Below are 17151 nucleotides of genomic sequence, written 5' to 3'. Positions count from 1 at the left end.
AACCTGTAGAATGGAGTAATTGTGTACTTCCAGAATATAGTGGTGGGACAGGCATAGGGTAGACAATACCATTCAATAAGCAGAAATGGGGGAGAAGCACAGGTTGATCCCAGGCAAGTCCAAAACCTAGCAAGATCCATGAGATCTGAAGGCTTGGAAATAATCCTCTTTGCCTCCATGCTCTGCCCTCCAAGCCTGTTGGACAGCAGTCCTACTGCTAGACCCAGCTCCACCAGGCAGGGTCCCGCACCACCCCCCAGGTTCTACTGAGCAGGGGTTGAAAACCCAGTTTTGCGGGGAGGTCATCTGGCCTGTTGAAAGTGAAGAGGCAGGGGCGCCTGGGTGGCTCAGTCGGGCTAGTGTCCAACTTTGGCTCAGGTCATGACCTCGCAGTTTGTGGGTTTGATCCCCGCACTGGGCTCTGTGCTGTCAGCTCGGAGCCTGGAGCCTGGCTGGGATTCTGTGTCTCCCTCTCTCTCTGCCCCTCCCCCACTGTGCTCTGTCTCTCAAAAATACATAAATGTAAAAAAAAAAAAAAAAGAAAGAAATTAAAAAAAAAAAAAAAAAAAAGAAAGTGAAGAGGCAGGCCCAATCATCTCTGAAGTGCCTTGAGGTCACTCCTCCTTTGTGTTGAAGAATAGAGAACATTTGCAGAGAAATAGCTTTATGGTTCTGTTTTGTAAAGTCTGGCTGTCTTCCTTTATTCCTTTCCATTTTCTTTCCCTTCACTTCACACCGGCAGTTTTCCTGCTATAGTAGCTGATAAGGTCCATAGTTGACACTCACTAATCTTTTTTTTTTTTTTTTAATTTTTAAACATGAGTATAGTTGACGCACAACTTTATATTAGTTTCATGTGTACAGCATAGCGATTCAAGTTTGTGCGTTATGTTGTGCTCACCAGTGTAGCTACCATCTGTCACCATACAACGTTATCACAGTATCATTGACTGTATTCCTTATGCTGTGCCTTTTATTCTCATGACATTTATTTCATAACTGGAAATTTGTATCTCCCACTCCCCTTCAGTCATTTTGCCCACCTCTCTACTCCCCTCCTCTCGTCAACCATCAGTTCTTATATTTATAGATCTGATTCTGCTTTTTGTTTGTTTATTTTTAAAAGGGACAGAAGACATGAATAGGCATTTTCCCAAAGGCCAACAGACACATGGAAAGATCGTCACCACCACTCGTTATCAGGGAATTGCAAGTCAAAACCACAATGAGCTATCATCTTAAATTTGTCAGAATGGCTAAAATCAAAGATGAGAAATAACAAGTGCTGATGAAAATGTAGAGGAAAAGGAACCTTGTGCACTGTTGGTGGCAGTGTAAATTGGTACAGCCACTCTGGAAAGCAGTATGGAGATTCCTCAAAATATTAAAAATAGAAATACCGTATGATCCAATAATTCTACCACTAGGTATTTCCCCAAAGAAAATGAAAACACTAGTTTGAAAAGATTACGAATGCACCCCTATGTTTATTGCAGCATTATTTACTGGCCAAGACAGGGAAGCAACCTAAGGATCCGTTAATACGCAAATGGATAAGGAAGATGTGGTATTTTAGAGTGGAATGTTACACGGCCATAAAAAAGGATGGTATTGTGCCATGTACAACAACGTGGATGGGCCTAGAATGTATTATGCCAAGTGAAGTAAATTAGACTGAGAAATACCTCATAAGATTTCACGTACATGTGGAATCTGAAAAACCCTGCAAAACACACTCATTCTGATCTTATCAAACAGCTTGGCCATACCCTATTCCTTTTTTTTTTTTTTTTTTAATATAATTTATTGTCAGGTTGGCTAACATACAGTGTATACAGTGTGCTCTTGGTTTTGGGGGTAGATTCCCATGATTCATCACCTACATACAACACCCAGTGCTCATCCCAACAAGTGCCCTCCTCAGTGCCCCTCACTCATTTTCCCTTCCCACCCCATCAACCCTCAGTTTGTTCTCTGTATTTAAGAGCCTCTTATGGTTTGCCTCCCTTCCTCTCTGTTTGTAACTATTTTTTTCCCCCTTCCCTTCCCCCATGGTCTTAAGTTTCTCAAGTTCCCCATATGAGTGAAAACATATGGTATAGGTCTTTCTCTGACTGACTTATTTCACTTAGCGTAATACCCTCCAGTTCCATCCACGTTGCTGCAAATGGCAGGATTTCCTTCTTTCTCATTGCGAAGTAGTATTCCATTATATATATCAAACCATATCTTCTTTATCCACTCATCAGTTGATGGACATTTAGGCTCTTTCCATAATTTGGATCTTGTTGGAAGCACTGCTATAAACATTGGGATACATGTGCCCCTACGAATCAGCACTCCTGTATCCTTTGGATAAATTCATAGTAGTGCTATTGCTGGCTTGTGGGTAGTTCTAGTTTTAATTTTTTGAGGAACCTACACTCCGTTTTTCCAGAGTGGGTGCACCAGTTTGCATTCCCACCAACAATGCAAGAGGGATCCCCTTTCTCCACATCCTCATCAGCACTTGTTGTTTCCTGAGTTGTTAATTTTAGCCACTCTTGAGTGGTGTAAGGTGGTATCTCAGTGTGGTTTGACTTGTATCTCCCTGATGATGAGTGACGTTGACCATCTTTTCATTTGTCTGTTGGCCATCTGGTTGTCTCCTTTGGAAAAGTGTCCATTCATGTCTTCTGCCCATTTCTTCAGTGGATTATTTGTTTTTCAGGTGTTGAGTTGGTAAGTTCTTTATACATTTGGGATACTGGCCCTTTATCCGATATGTCATTTGCAAATATCTTTTCCCATTCCATTGGTTGCCTTTTAGTTTTGTTGATTGTTCCCTCTGCAGTGCAGAAGCTTTTTATCTTCATGAGGTCCCAATAGTTCATTTTTGCTTCTAATTTCCTTGCCTTTGGAGATGTGTTGAGCAAGATATTGCTGCAGCTTATGTCAAAAAGGTTGTTGCCTGTTTTCTCCTCTAAGGTTTTTGATGGTTTCCTGTCTCACGTTTAAGTCTTTCATCCATTTTGAGTTTATTTTTGTGTGTGGTGTGAGAAAGTGGTCTAGTTTCATTCTTCTGCATTTTGCCATCCAGTTCTCCCAGCACCATTTGCTAAACAGACTGTCTTTTTTCCATTGGATCCTCTTTCCTGCTTTGTCAAAGATTAATTGGCCATACATCTGTGGGTCCAATTCTGGGTTCTCTATTCTATTCCATTGGTCTATGTGTCTGTTTTTGTGCCAGTACCATGCTGTCTTGATGATTACAGCTTTGTAGTAGAGGCTAAAGTCTGGGATTGTGATGCCTCCCACTTTGATTTTCTTGTTCAACATTCCTTTGGCTATTCGGGGTCTTTTGGGCCACACCCTATTCTCTTCCAAACATGCTTTCTCCTTTTTTGCAAAATGGTTAGGCTGGGGATTTTCAAAATCTTGAAGTTCTATAGTCTCTTTTTGCTTGATACTTTTATCTTCAAGTTATTTCTTTGGTCTTGTTTAACCATTAGCAGTCAGGAGGAACCAAGCGTCTTGGCTTAGAAATTTCAGCTGAAGAGCAATGGCATTGCTTGCAAGTTCTACTTTCCACAAGACAGTAGAGCATGAATGCAGTTCGGCCAAGAGAACTGTGTTCAGCTCTCTTCTTTTTGTCTTGGAGCCTATACCAGAATCACATTTAAAATTCCCTTTGTGACATTCTCAGCTTCCAGCATGCACCTTTACCCGTGACCCAGTTCACAGCCACATCCCCATTTTTAGGTATTTGTTGCAGAAGCTCCCTACTTCTCACGATCAAGACAATTTTCTTTCTTAGTGTGTTCAGGCTCTTGTAACAAAATACCAAAAACTGGGTGGCTTACAACAGTTGTTCCATTTGTTTTGCACAGTGCTGGAGATGGGAAGTCAAAGATCAGGGTGCCAGCATGCTTGGGTTCTGGTGATGACCCCCTTCCTGACAGCAAGCTGCTGCTGACTGCTTGTATCTTCACATGATACGAGAAAGAGCTGGCTGTCTGGCCTCTTGTAATGGCACTAATCCCATTTATGCGGGCTCCATCCTGATGACTTCATTACTTCCCAAAGCCACCACCTTCAAATGTATCACCTTGGGGATTAGATTTTAATGTAGAAATTTTAGGGGGCACAAACATTCAGCTCACAGTGTATGGTAATTTAATTTTTAATTTTCAAGTTACTGTCCTGATATTTTCCATCTACATTTTACTTGCTGATGAACATTGCATAAGAATTCCCATTTTTCCCCATCTTCGCTAACACTTAGTATTTTCTGTTTCTTCGATAGTAGCCATCCTAATGAGTGTGAGTGATAATCTCATTGCGGTTTAGATTTGCATTTCTCTAATGGTCAGTGATACTGAACATCATTTCATAAGTTTGTTGGCCATTTGTATATCATCTGTGGAGAAATGTTGGTTCCAAAGTCCTTTGCCCATTATTTAATCAGAATATTTGTGGGTTCTGTTTTTGTTGAGCTGTAGGAGTTTGTGATACTGTGATTCGTAATAAGAAATCTGTTTGGTCTTCATTCGTGTTTCTTGCGCAGAACTTCTAAAACCCTTGGAATTTCCTGAGCGATAAGAGCAATGGGAGCATCTTTTAAAAAAAATTTTTTTTTTTTACATTTATTTATTTTTGAGAGACAGACAGAACACAAGTGGGGAGGGGCGTAGTGTCAGGGAGACACAGAATCTGAAGCAGGCTCCAGGCTCTGAGCTATCAGTATAGAGCCCGACGTGGGGCTCGAACTCAGACCGCGAGATCATGACCTGAGCCAAAGTCGGATGCTTAACCGACTGCACCACCCAGGCGCCCCACAATGGGAGCATCTTTGATCATAATTTGACCTCTTGTCCTCAATTCCTGAAATTGCTCAGGAGCCATAAAGATGAAATGGGTGTCTTGTTCTTCATAACAGTCACCTCTCAACCACAACCTAGTTTATGCTAATGAGGTGACTTTTGGAAATCCTGTAAAGATGGGGGACTTGTTGCCAGGGGAGACAGCCAAGTGATTGGAGGGTTGGAACTTTCAGTCCATCCCTGGACCTGTGGGAGAGGAAAGGGGCTGGAGATGGAGTTCAGTCAGCAGTGATCAGTGATTTAATCGATAATGCCTCCATAATGGAGCCTCCATAAAAACTCAAAAGGAGAGAGGTCAGAGAGCTTCTGCGCTCGTGACCAAGAGGAAATTTGTGGAGAGTGACCCACGTGGAGAGGACTCTGCACCCTTTCCTCTTGCCTTGCCCTACACGTTCCAGAGTCACCTCCTCTCGTGATGAACCAGTAATCTAGTAGGTAAAATGTTTCTCTGCGTTCTTTGAGCCAATCTAGCAAGTCAGACCCAAGGAGGGGGTTCATTGGAACTTCAGATCTATAGCTGGTCCGTCAGAAGCCTAGGTATGACAACTTGGACTTACCATTAGCATCTAAAGTGGGGGCGGGTCGTGTAGGACTGAGCCCTTAACTTGTGGGACCTCCAAATAGATAACATCAGGCTCGAGTTGAATTGTCAGAACTGAGTCAGAATTGTAGGATACCTAGCTGCTGTCAGAGCATTGTTTCTTGGTATGGGGACCTCCCCGCTCCCAGACCACGCACTGTGGAACTATACCCTTTTAGGGTTCTTATTTATTCTTAATACCAACCTATTATCAGATATATGATTTGCACATCTTTTCTTGTGCTCCATAGGTTGGCTTTAAGCTCTTGATTTGTGTCCTTTGGTGTGCAGGAGTTTTTGATTTTGATGTAGTCAGTTTATCCGATTGTACTTTTGTTGCCTGTGCTTTGGTGTTAAATCTGGTAAATTATCGCAAAAAGTAGTGTCATGAAGCTTTTCCTCTGTTTTCTACTAGGAATTTTATTTTATTTTATTTTATTTTATTTTATTTTATTTTATTTTATTTTATTTTATTTTTATTTTATTATTTTAATTTTATTTTGTCAGTTATTTAAATTGTCAGGTTAGTTAACATACAGTGAGGTCCTGGCTTCAGGAGTAGATTCCTGTGATTTGTCACTTACATACAACATCCAGTGCTTCTCCCAACAAGTGCCCTCCTCAATGCCTATCACCCACCTCCCCACTCCCCCCAGTCCCCCACCCCCTTCAACCCACAGTTTGATCTCTATATTTAAGAGTCTCTTATGGTTTGCCTCCCTCTCTGTTTGTAAGTTATTTTTCCTTCCCTTCCCCCTTTCTGTTTAGTTTCTCAAATTCCACATATGAGTGAAATCATATATCTGTTTTTCTCTGATTGACTTATTTCACTTAGCATAATACCCTCCAGTTCCATCCACATTGTTGCAAATGACAAGATTTCATTCTTTTTCATTGCCAAGGAGTATTCCATTGCATATATACACCACATCTTTTTTTTTTTTTAACGTTTTATTTATTTTTGAGACAGGGAGAGACAAAGCATGAACAGGGGAGGGTCAGAGAGAGGGAGACACAGAATCTGAAGCAGGCTCCAGGCTCTGAGCTGTCAGCACAGAGCCTGAGGCGGGGCTCAAACTCACGGACTGTGAGATCGTGACCTGAGCCGAAGTCGGCCGCTTAGCCGACTGAGCCACCCAGGCGCCCCTATACCACATCTTCTTTATCCATTCTTCAGTTGATGGACATTTGGGCTCTTTCCATAATTTGGCTATTGTTGATAGTGCTGCTATAAACATTGGGGTACATGTGCTCCTATGAATCAGCACTCCTGTATCCTGGGTCATAGGGTAATTCTATTTTTAATTTTTTGAGCAACCTCCACTTTGTGTTGCAGAGTGGCTGCACGAGTTGGCATTCCCACCAACAGTGAAAGTGGGTTCCCCTTTTTCCACATCCTCACCAACATCTGTTGTTGCCTCAGTTGTTAATTTTCGCCACTCTGACTGGTGTGAGGTGGTATCTCAGTGTGGTTTTGATTTGTATTTCCCTGGTGATGAGTGATGTTGAGCATCTTTTCATGTGTCTGCCATCTGGATGTCTTCTTTGGAAAATTATCTATTTATGTCTTCTGCCCATTTCTTCACTGGATTATTTGTTTTTTGAGTGTTGAGTTTGGTAAGTTCTTGATAGATTTTGGATACTATCCCTTTGTCCTATATGTTATTTGCAAATATGTTCTCCCATTCCATCAGTTGCCTTTTAGTTTTGTTGATTGTTTTCTTTCTTGTGCAGAAGATTTTTACCTTGATGATGTCCCAGTTCATATTCTTTTTATTTCCTTTGCCTTCGGAGACATGTCAAGTAAGAAGTTGCTGTGGTCGAGGTCAAAGAGGTTGCTGCCTATTTTCCTCTAGGATTTTGATGGTCTCCTGTCTCACATTTAGGTCTTTCATCCATTTTGGCTCTATTTTTGTGTATGATGTGAGAAAGTGATCTGGTTTCATTCTTCAGCATGTTGCTGTCCAGTTCTCTGAGCACCATTTGCTAAAGAGACTGTCTTTTTTCCATTGGATACTCTTTCCTGCTTTGTCAAAGATTAGTTGGCCATATTTTTGTGGGTATATTTCTGGGTTCTCTATTCTACTCCATTGGTCGATGTGTCTGTTTTTGTGCCAATACCATACTGTCTTGATGATTACAGCTTTGTAATAAAATCTAAAGTCTGGGATTATGATGCCTCCTGCTTTGATTTTTCTTTTCAACAATACTTTGGCTATTCGGTGTCTTTTTTGGTTCCATACAAAATTTAGGATTGTTTGTTCTAACTCTGTGAAGAATACTGTTTGTATTTTGATTTGGATTGCACTGAATTTGTAGATTGCTTTGGATAGTATGGACATTTTAACAATATTTGTTCTTCTAATCCATGAGCATGGAATGTTTTTCTGTTTCTTTGTGTCTTCTTCAATTTCTATCATGAGCTTTCTATAGTTTTCAACGTGCAGATCTTTTATCCGTTTGGTTAGGTTTATTTCTAGGTCTTTGTGGGTTTTGGTGTAATTGTAAATAGGATCTATTCCTTGATTTCTCTTTCTGCTGCTTCATTATTGGTGTATAGAAATGTAACTGATTTCTGTACACTGATTTTATATCCTGCAACTTTGCTGAATTCATGTATCAATTCTAGCAGTTTTTTGGAGTTTTTGGGGTTTTCTATGTAGAGTATCATGTCATCTCTGAAAAGTGAATGTTTGGTTTTCTTGGCCAATTTGGATGCCTTTTTTATTTCATTTTGTTGTCTGATTGCTGAGGCTAAGACTTCCAACCCTATGTTAAACAACAGTGGTGAGAGTGGACATCCCTGTTGTGTTCCTGATCTCAGGAAAGTTCTCAATTTTTCCCAACTGAGGAGGATATTAGCTGTTTGACTTTATTTATGGCTTTTATGATGTTAAGGTATGTTCCTTCTATCCTGACTTTCTTGAGGGTTTTTATTAAGAAAGGATACTATATTTTGTCACATGCTTTTTCTGCATCTTTTGACAGAATCATATGGTTCTTATCCTTTCTTCTATTAATGTGATATATCACGTTGACTGATTTGTGAATATTGAACCAGACTTGCAGCCCAGCAATGAATCCCACTTGATCATGCTACCAATTCTTTTAATGTACTGTTGAATCGATTTGCTAATACCTTGTTGAGAACTTTTGCATCCATGTTCATCAGGAATATTGGCCAGTCATTCTCTTTTTTAGTGGGTTCTTTGTCTGGTTTAGGAATCAAGGTAATGCTGGCTTCATACAATGAGTCTGGAAGCTTTCCTTCCATTTCTATTTTTTTGGAACAGCTTGAGAAGAATAGGCATTAACTCTGGTTTAAATGTCCAGTAGAATTCCCCTGGGAAGTCATCTGGCCCAAGACACTTATTTGTTGGGAGATTTTTGATAACTGATTCAATTACTTTGCTTGTTATGGTCTGTTGAGATTTTCTTTATTCTCGTTTGAGTTTGGGTAGTGTGTGAGTGTCTAGGAATTTGTCCATTTCTTCCAGATTATCCAGTTTTTTGGCATAGAATTTTCCATAGTATTCTCTAATAATTGTTTGTATTTTTGTGGTGTTGGTTGTGATCTCTCCTCTTTCATTCGTGATTTTATCTATTTGGGTCCTCTCTTTTCTTTTTGAGAAGTTTGGCTAGGGGGTTATCAGTTTTTTTTATTATTACTATTATTTTTTTTATCAATTTTGTTTATTCTTTCAAAAAACCAGCTCTTAGGTTCATTGATGTGTTTTACTGGTTGGGTTTTTTTTTCATTCTATATTGTTTATTTCTTTTCTAATCTTTTTTATTTCTTCAGCTGGCTTTGGGTTTTCTTTGCTGCTTTCTAGTTCCTTTAGGTGTGAGGTTAGGTTCTGTATTTGGGACCTTTCTTAGATAGGTCTGTACTGCAATGTATTTTCCTCTTAGGATGGCCTTTGTACTGTCCTTCTTTCATTTTCATTTGCTTCCATATATTTTTAAATTTCTTCTTTAATTTCCTGGTTGACCCGTTCATTCTCTGGTAGGAGGTTCTTTAACCTTCATGTATTTGGGGGCTTTCCAAATTTTGTCTTGTGATTGATTTCAAACTTCATAGTGTGATCTGAAAATATTCATGGTATGATCTCAATCTTTTTATATTTGTTGAAGGCTGTTTTGTGATCAGTATGTGATCTATTTTTGAGAATATGCCATGTGTACTCGAAAAGAATGTGTATTCTGCTTTAGAATGAAAAGTTTTGAATAGATCTGTTAAGTTCATCTGGTCCAATGTGTAATTCAGAGCCATTGTTTCCTTACTGATTTTCTGCCTAGATGATCTGTCCATTGCTGCAAGTAGAATATTAAAGCCCCCTACAATCACGATATTATTATCTATATATTTATTCATGTTTGTGATTAATTGATTTGTATACTTGGATGCTTTCACATTGGGGGCATAAACATTTACAACTCTTAGCTCTTCTTGATGGATAGACCCCTTAATGATGATACAATGCCCTTCCTCATCTCTTGTTACAGTCTTTTTTTTTTATTAAAAATTTTTTTAACGTTTATTTATTTTTGAGACAGAGAGAGGCAGAGCATGAATGGGGGAGGGGCAGAGAGAGAGGGAGACACAGAATCGGAAGCAGGCTCCAGGCTCTGAGCCATCAGCCCAGAGCCCGACGTGGGGCTCGAACTCACGGACGGCAAGACCATGACCTGAGCTGAAGTCGGACGCTTAACCGTCTGAGCCACCCAGGCGCCCCTACAGTCTTTGTTTTAAAATCCAATTTGTTTGATATAAATATGGCGACTCTGGCTTTCTTTTGACATCCAGTAGCATGATAGATGGTTCTCCATCCCCTCACTTTCAATCTGCAGATGTCCTGAGGTCTAAAATGAGTCTCTAGTAGGCAGCATATAGATGGATCTTGCTTTTTTTCTTTTTTAATCCATTCTGATACCCCATGTCTTTTGATTGGGGCATTTAGTGCATTTGTATTCATAGTAATTATTGAAAGATACGGATTTAGTGTCATTGTGTGTTCTGTAGGTTTCATGCTTGTGATGATGTCTCTGGTGCTTTGTAGTCTTTGCTGCTTTCCATTCACACAGTTCCCCTTACGATCTCCTGCAGGGCTGGTTTAGTGGTCATGGACTCCTTTAGTTTTTGTTTGTCTGGGAAAGCCTTTATCTTTCCTTCTGTTCTGAATGACAGCCTTGCTGGATTCTTGGCTGCATATTTTTCCTATTCAGCACATTGAATATTTCCTGCCACTTCCTTCTGGTCTGCCAAATTGCAGTGGACAGGTCCACTACTACCCTTTTGTGTCTACCCTTGTAGGTTAAGGCCCAGAATTCTCTTTGTATTTTGCCAGTTTCACTATGATATGTCATGGTATTAACCTGTTTTTTATTTTGAAGGGAGTTCCCTGTGCCTCCTGAATTTGGATGTCTGTTTCCTTCCCCAGATTAGGGAAGTTGTCAGCTCTAATTTGTTCGAATAAACCTTCTGCTCCTTTGTCTGTCTTTTCCTCTTCTGGAACTGCTATGATACAGGTATTATTTTATTTTATTGAATCACTTAGGTCTCTAATTCTCCCCTCGTGGTCTAGTAATTTCCCTCTTTTTTTTCAGCTTTGCCATTTTCCATAATTGTATCTTCTATCTTACTTATTCTCTCGTGTGCTCCTTCATCCTTGCTGTCACTGCATCTAGTTTATTTTGCATCTCATTTATAGCATATCTGAATTCATCATGACTATTTCATAGGTCTTTGATCTAGGCAGCAATAGATACTCTGCTGTCTTCTATGTGTTTTTCAAGCCCAGCTATTAGTTTTATGACTGTTATTCTAAATTCTTGTTCAGATATATTGTTTATATCCATTTTGAGCAATCCTCTATTCTTTATTCCTGGAAATTCTTTTGAGGAGAATTCTTCCATTTCATCATTTTGGCTCACTTTCTGTCTTTTACATCTTTCAATGGCTTGTTATGTGTCCACCTGCAAATACTACCATATTAGAAAGGAGTCATACACTGTCCAGGACCTGGCACTTCAGGAAGTGTTTTTGGGGTGTGTTGTGTCTACCCTGTTGTTACATCTTTGGCTGTTCTATCCCACTGCTTGGAGTGGTGGATTGTTTGGACCTTCCACCAGGTGTGCTTTGATTTGTTCGTTGAAGTAACCCAGAAAAAAGGAAAAACAGCACGTGAACCTTATCCCATACAAAGAGAGAAATGAAAGGGGCGGGAGGAAAAAAAAGGCTAGGCAGAGAATCAAAGAAACTATAAGGCTTAATCCAGAGAGAGAGGAAAATAAAGAAGAAAGAGATACAGAAAAGGTGTAAAAAGAATAGAATAAAAATGCCTGGTTAAACAAATGAATACCTAGAACAGAAAGAAAAAAGGATATATGTGTGTGTGTGTGTGTGTGTGTGTGTGTGTGTGTGTGTGTGTGTACTTATATGTATATACACTTTTATGTGTAAACACATGCACATGCATATATATGTATATGTAAATATATAAAAAATGAGAATTGACCAAAAATGAAAGCAGAAACTATGAGCCTGATTCCAAAGGGAAGAAAAAAAAAATCAGAGGGTAGAAAGTAAAAGAAGGGAAGAGAGAAGGAAAGAAAAGAAAAAAAAATATTTAAAACAAACTAGACTAACATATAAAACCACAGGACAGTTGTCTGTTAGTGCCTGGGATCAGTGGCTATGCTGATCTCGAGGATAGAGTATCTGGTTTGGTTAGTGTCTGCCCTACTCTGGTAGAAAAGCCGTTATCAGGCATGGAGGGGTGGGGTTTGGTGCAAGTGGGTCCTGCCTCCACTGGGGGCCACTGTCCTGTTCCCTGAAACTCCATTGTGTTGGTGATGGGGGGGGGGGGCAATGGCGACACCCAATTCTCTCCTCCCCAGACTGGATGTTTCAAACCCTGCTAGTCAGGCAGCCCTCATAGGGTAGCATGGGCAGTCTGCCTGCCCCACTCCACAGTCCTGTGCACCTCCTAGGCTCTCAGCTGGGATGAAAACCTGGTGACTGAAAGGATCCTGTATCACGTGGACCTGTTCTGGGTTAATACCATCCAGGCACCCCTAGAATATTTTATTTATTATTGTTTATTGGGATTTACGATGATGATCTTTTATCATGTTTTATGCAATAGAACTGACATGCACCACTTGTTAATATTGTGAAATGCCTATTCTTCATGGGCACAAATAATTTTATAACAGGTATTTATAAAATTTAGTTTGGTAAACCTTGTTTTATTAAATTCTTCATTTTCTCAGTGCTATATTTATTTTGCAATTCTGGATTCTCATTTAGATTATCCATCAGATAAGCTTGGTTTGGATTACTTACCATTGTAATATACTATCTGTCCTTCAGCATTTATTTATATGACATATACAGAAAATTATGTATAATACTTTTTTTCTCATCGGTTATGAGAAATGTATTTACTGCCAATTGGTATGTGCTTTAGGGTCATGGTGGAAAAATACTGTATCTTAGAACAAGTGTGGGCAAGGATGTGGAGAAAAAGGAACCCTCTTGTACTGTTGGTGTGAATGCAAATTGGTACAGCCACTGTGGAAAAGAGTATGAAGGCTCCTCAGAAAGTTAAAAATAGAGCTACCTGGGGTGCCTGGGTGCCTCAGTCAGTTGAGTGTGCAACTTTGGCTCAGGTCATGATCTCATGGTTTGTGGGTTTGAGTCCGATCTCAGACTGGGCTCTGCACTGACAACTCAGCCTGAAGCCTGCTTCCTATTCTTTATATCTCTCTCCCTCTACCCCTCCCCTGCTGGTGCTCTGTGTCTCAAAAATGATTAAACGTTAAAAAAAAAAAAAAAAGCTATCATACAATCCCCTAATCACGCTAGTGGGTATTTACCCAAACATTACAAAAACACTAATTCAGAGGGATACATGTACCCCTATGTCAGTAGCATTATTTACAATAGCCAAATCATGGCAGCAGCCCAGGTGTCCATCGGTAGATGAATGGGTAAAGAATATATGGTGTGTATGTGTGTGTGTGTGTGTGTGTGTGTGTATACACACACACACACACACACACACACACACACAATGGCATATTATTCAGCCATAAAAGAATGTAATCTTGCCATTTACAACTACATGGATGGAGCTAGACAGTATAATGCTCAATGAAATCAGTCTGTCAGAGAAAGACAACTATATGATTTCACTCGTATGTGGAATTTAAGAAAGAAAGCAAACAAGCAAAGGGAAAAAAGAAAAGGCAAACCAAGAAACACTTTTTTAAAGCTTATTTATTTTGAGAGAGAATCCCAGTGCACTCCACACTGTGCAGAGCCCGATGCAGGGCTCAAACTCACAAACCATGAGATCATTACCTGAGCTGAAGCCAGGCACTTAACCCACCGAGCCACCCAGGCACCCCAAGAAACAGACTCAACTATAGAGAACAAACCGATGGCACCAGAGGGGAGGTGGGTGGGCCATGGTTCAAGAGGTGATGAAGACGAAGGAGCACACGTGTCCTGATGAGCCCTGGGCGATGAGTGCAAGTGCCGAGTCACTTTATTGTACCCCTGAAACTAACAGAACACTGTATGTTAACTATACTGAAATTTAAAAGGTAAGAAAAATACCCTTTGAGAAATAACATAATTTTGTACAGCGTGAGTGTTTTTGTCATTGGCTGTTTGAAACCAGGCTATCCTGAGATTAATTTGTATTACAGATGAGCACTCTTTAGTAAAAAATCCTGTTCCTTTAGGTATTCCTAAAATTTTGGAGATCATGGAAAAGTTTTATAACCGTGCTCAGTACAAGTATTACTTTTATTGTTATATGTTGAGAACATAACATTACATTTGTTTGCAAACTGTAATTAAGAGCTCTGGCTTTTTATATTTTGTAGATGTTTCTTCTACACACGTGATCAAGAAATTACAACCAAAGGAGTATAGTAATACAGGAGAAGTATTCCAGGCAATGATGTTGGAAAGACACAAAGGCCACGAAATCAAAGATTTTGCTTCAGGGAAATCCAGAAAAATGTGTATGACTTTGAGTGGCAGTGGAGAGACGATGAAATAAATTAGAGACATGCCTGTAACCCGTAAATATAGTCTCACTGATAGAAGAGATCAATCTGGTACAAGGGATGCAGGAAACAAGCCTGTTGTAAATAGGCCTGGATTAAGCTTTCAGGATGAACAGCACGTGTTTCATACTGAAGGGAAAATGTATGAATGTAATCAAGTTGATAAGTGTGTCAACACTGGTTCCTCAGTTTCACCACTTCAAGAAATTTCTCCTAGTGTCCAAACCAACATTTCTAATAAACATGGGAGTGATTTTATTCACCCTTCGACACTAACACATGATGAGAAATCACATGGGGAAAAACCTTACAAATGTCATGACTGTGGCAAAACCTTTAATCAGGGTTCACACCTCACCATACATCAGATAATTCATACAGGAAAGAAACCATATAAATGTCATGTATGTGAAAAGCTCTTCAACCAAAATTCACACCTTGAAAATCACCAGAGAATACAACTGGACAGAAACCTTACAAATGTAACGGGTGTGGCAAAGCCTTTAGTGTACGTTCAAGCCTAACAAACCATCAGCTAATCCATACTGGAGAGAAACCTTACCAATGTAGTGAATGTGGCAAGGCTTTTTGCCAGAGTTCAAAACTGGTAAAACATCACAGAATTCATAGCGGAGAGAAACCACACAAATGTAATGAGTGTGGTAAAGCTTTCATCCAAAGTTCAAACCTGGCTGACCATCAGAAAAGTCATACTGGAGAGAAACCATATAAATGTATTGAATGTGGCAAGGCCTTCAGGATTCACCAGAGAATTCATGCTGGAAAGAAACCTTTCAAATGCCATGTGTGGCAAAGCCTTTACTCAGGGCTCACACCTCACTAAACATCAGATAATCCATACTGGAGAGAAACCTTACCGATGTAACGAATGTGGCAAAGCCTTTACCAAGCGTTCACACCCTAGGCATCATGGGAGAAATTATACTGGAGAGAAGTCATATCCATGTGTTGAATGTGTCAAGACCTTTCGGTAATGGTCTGACATCAGGATTCACCAAAGAATTCATGCTGGACAGAAACCTTTCAAATGTAATGAGTATGGAAAAGCCTTTACTCAAGGCTCACACCTCAGTACACGTCAAATAATCCATACCAGAGAGAAACTTTACAAGTGTAATGAGTGTGGCAAGGTCTTCAGTCAAAATTCACACCTTATAAATGCCCGGAGAATCCATACAGGTGAGAGACCTTTCAAATGTAAGGAGTGTGGCAAATCCTTCAGCATCCATGCAAGCTTAAATAAACATCAGGTAATCCATACGGGCGAGAGACCTTACAAATGTAATGAGTGTGGCAAGGCTTTTATCAGGGGTTCACACCTTAGACTTCATGAGAAAATTCATTCTGGAGAAAAAAACATACAAATGTATTGAATGTGGAAAGGCTTTTAGACAATGGTCTGACCTCAGGATTCACCAAAGAATTCATCCTGGAGAGAAACCTTACAAATGCCACGAGCGTGGCAAAGCCTTTACTCGAGGCTCACCCCTCACCAGTCATCAGATAATCCATACTGGAGAGAGCCTTATAAATGTACTGAATGTGGCAAGGCTTTTAGGTATTGCCTTAAACTCAGGGTTCACCAAATCGTTCATATTTACAAATTCAACAAATGTAGCAAAGTTTTAAATTAGTACTCTTCACTAGATATGAGTAAATCTCCTGGAGAGAAACCACACATGTGTAATGTGTGTGGCAAGGATTTTACCCAAAGATCAAAATTGCAGGAACATACTAGAGCATTTACCTTATAAATGCAATGAGTGTGGCAAAGCTCTTAGCTTGAGTTCCAAGTATTTTGCAACAAGAGTCGATGTTGAAAGGAAACCATGTAAGTGTTTGTGGCAGGGCCATTATCCAGTCCTTGGAGAGAAATCACAGAAAACTAATGTGCGTGCTAAGGCTTTTGCCCCAAGGCCAAAACATCAGAGGATTTATATTGAAGAGCCACCTTACAAATGGAAATAATGTCATAAGGCTTTCATTAAATGGTCACACCTTTGGAGTAATGAGAGAATTTATGCAGGGAAACTATACCAAATATGCTGAATGTGGAAATACCTTTAAGAAACTGTGTGTCCTTAGGATTCACCAACAAATTGGTACTGGGGAGATTCCTTGCAAATCCTTACAAATATGATAAGTATTTTGACCAGTTCACAGAACAGACCACACATTAGAGAATCCAGGAATAATTGGATCCAACTGGAGTAACTAGGACTTTAGATCTTGGAGATTAACCTGAAATGTTCCACACTGCATGATAATTATGTCAAAAATTGTTAAAACTCCTATATCATGGGAACAAGGACGTGTGGAAGTAGCTCATGATTTTCTGTGTATAAGATACCTGAGTTTTCTTGAAAAGGCTATATTTTATGAGTTTGAGTTACATTTTATTTATGAGTTTCACCCTCAAGTTTGAAATCTGTTGATCTTAAGCCTTTCCTGATGGTCTCTGAGGAGCAGTCATAAGATGAAGGGGCCTACTTCATTGTGTGTGACCCATCCATATCCGTGTTCCCTGGAACAGCAAGGACACGGAGTTGTCAGATTCAATTTTGTGTGAATTTGCATGGGGTAGGGGCAAAAAATAATGCAAAA

General features: G+C 39.8%; 1 pseudogene; it reads left to right on the top strand.

Moving 5' to 3' along the window:
• The window catches only part of LOC122208860, a 29638-nt pseudogene extending 13887 nt beyond the window's left edge, over nt 1-15751 (top strand).
• The last annotated feature ends 1400 nt before the right edge of the window (nt 15752-17151 follow it).

This window comes from Panthera leo, chromosome E2, assembly GCF_018350215.1.
Source record: "Panthera leo isolate Ple1 chromosome E2, P.leo_Ple1_pat1.1, whole genome shotgun sequence".
In the NCBI taxonomy this organism is placed as follows: domain Eukaryota; kingdom Metazoa; phylum Chordata; class Mammalia; order Carnivora; family Felidae; genus Panthera; species Panthera leo.
The sequence above is the reverse complement of the archived record's forward strand: the minus strand, read 5'-3'. Positions and strand labels throughout refer to the sequence as shown.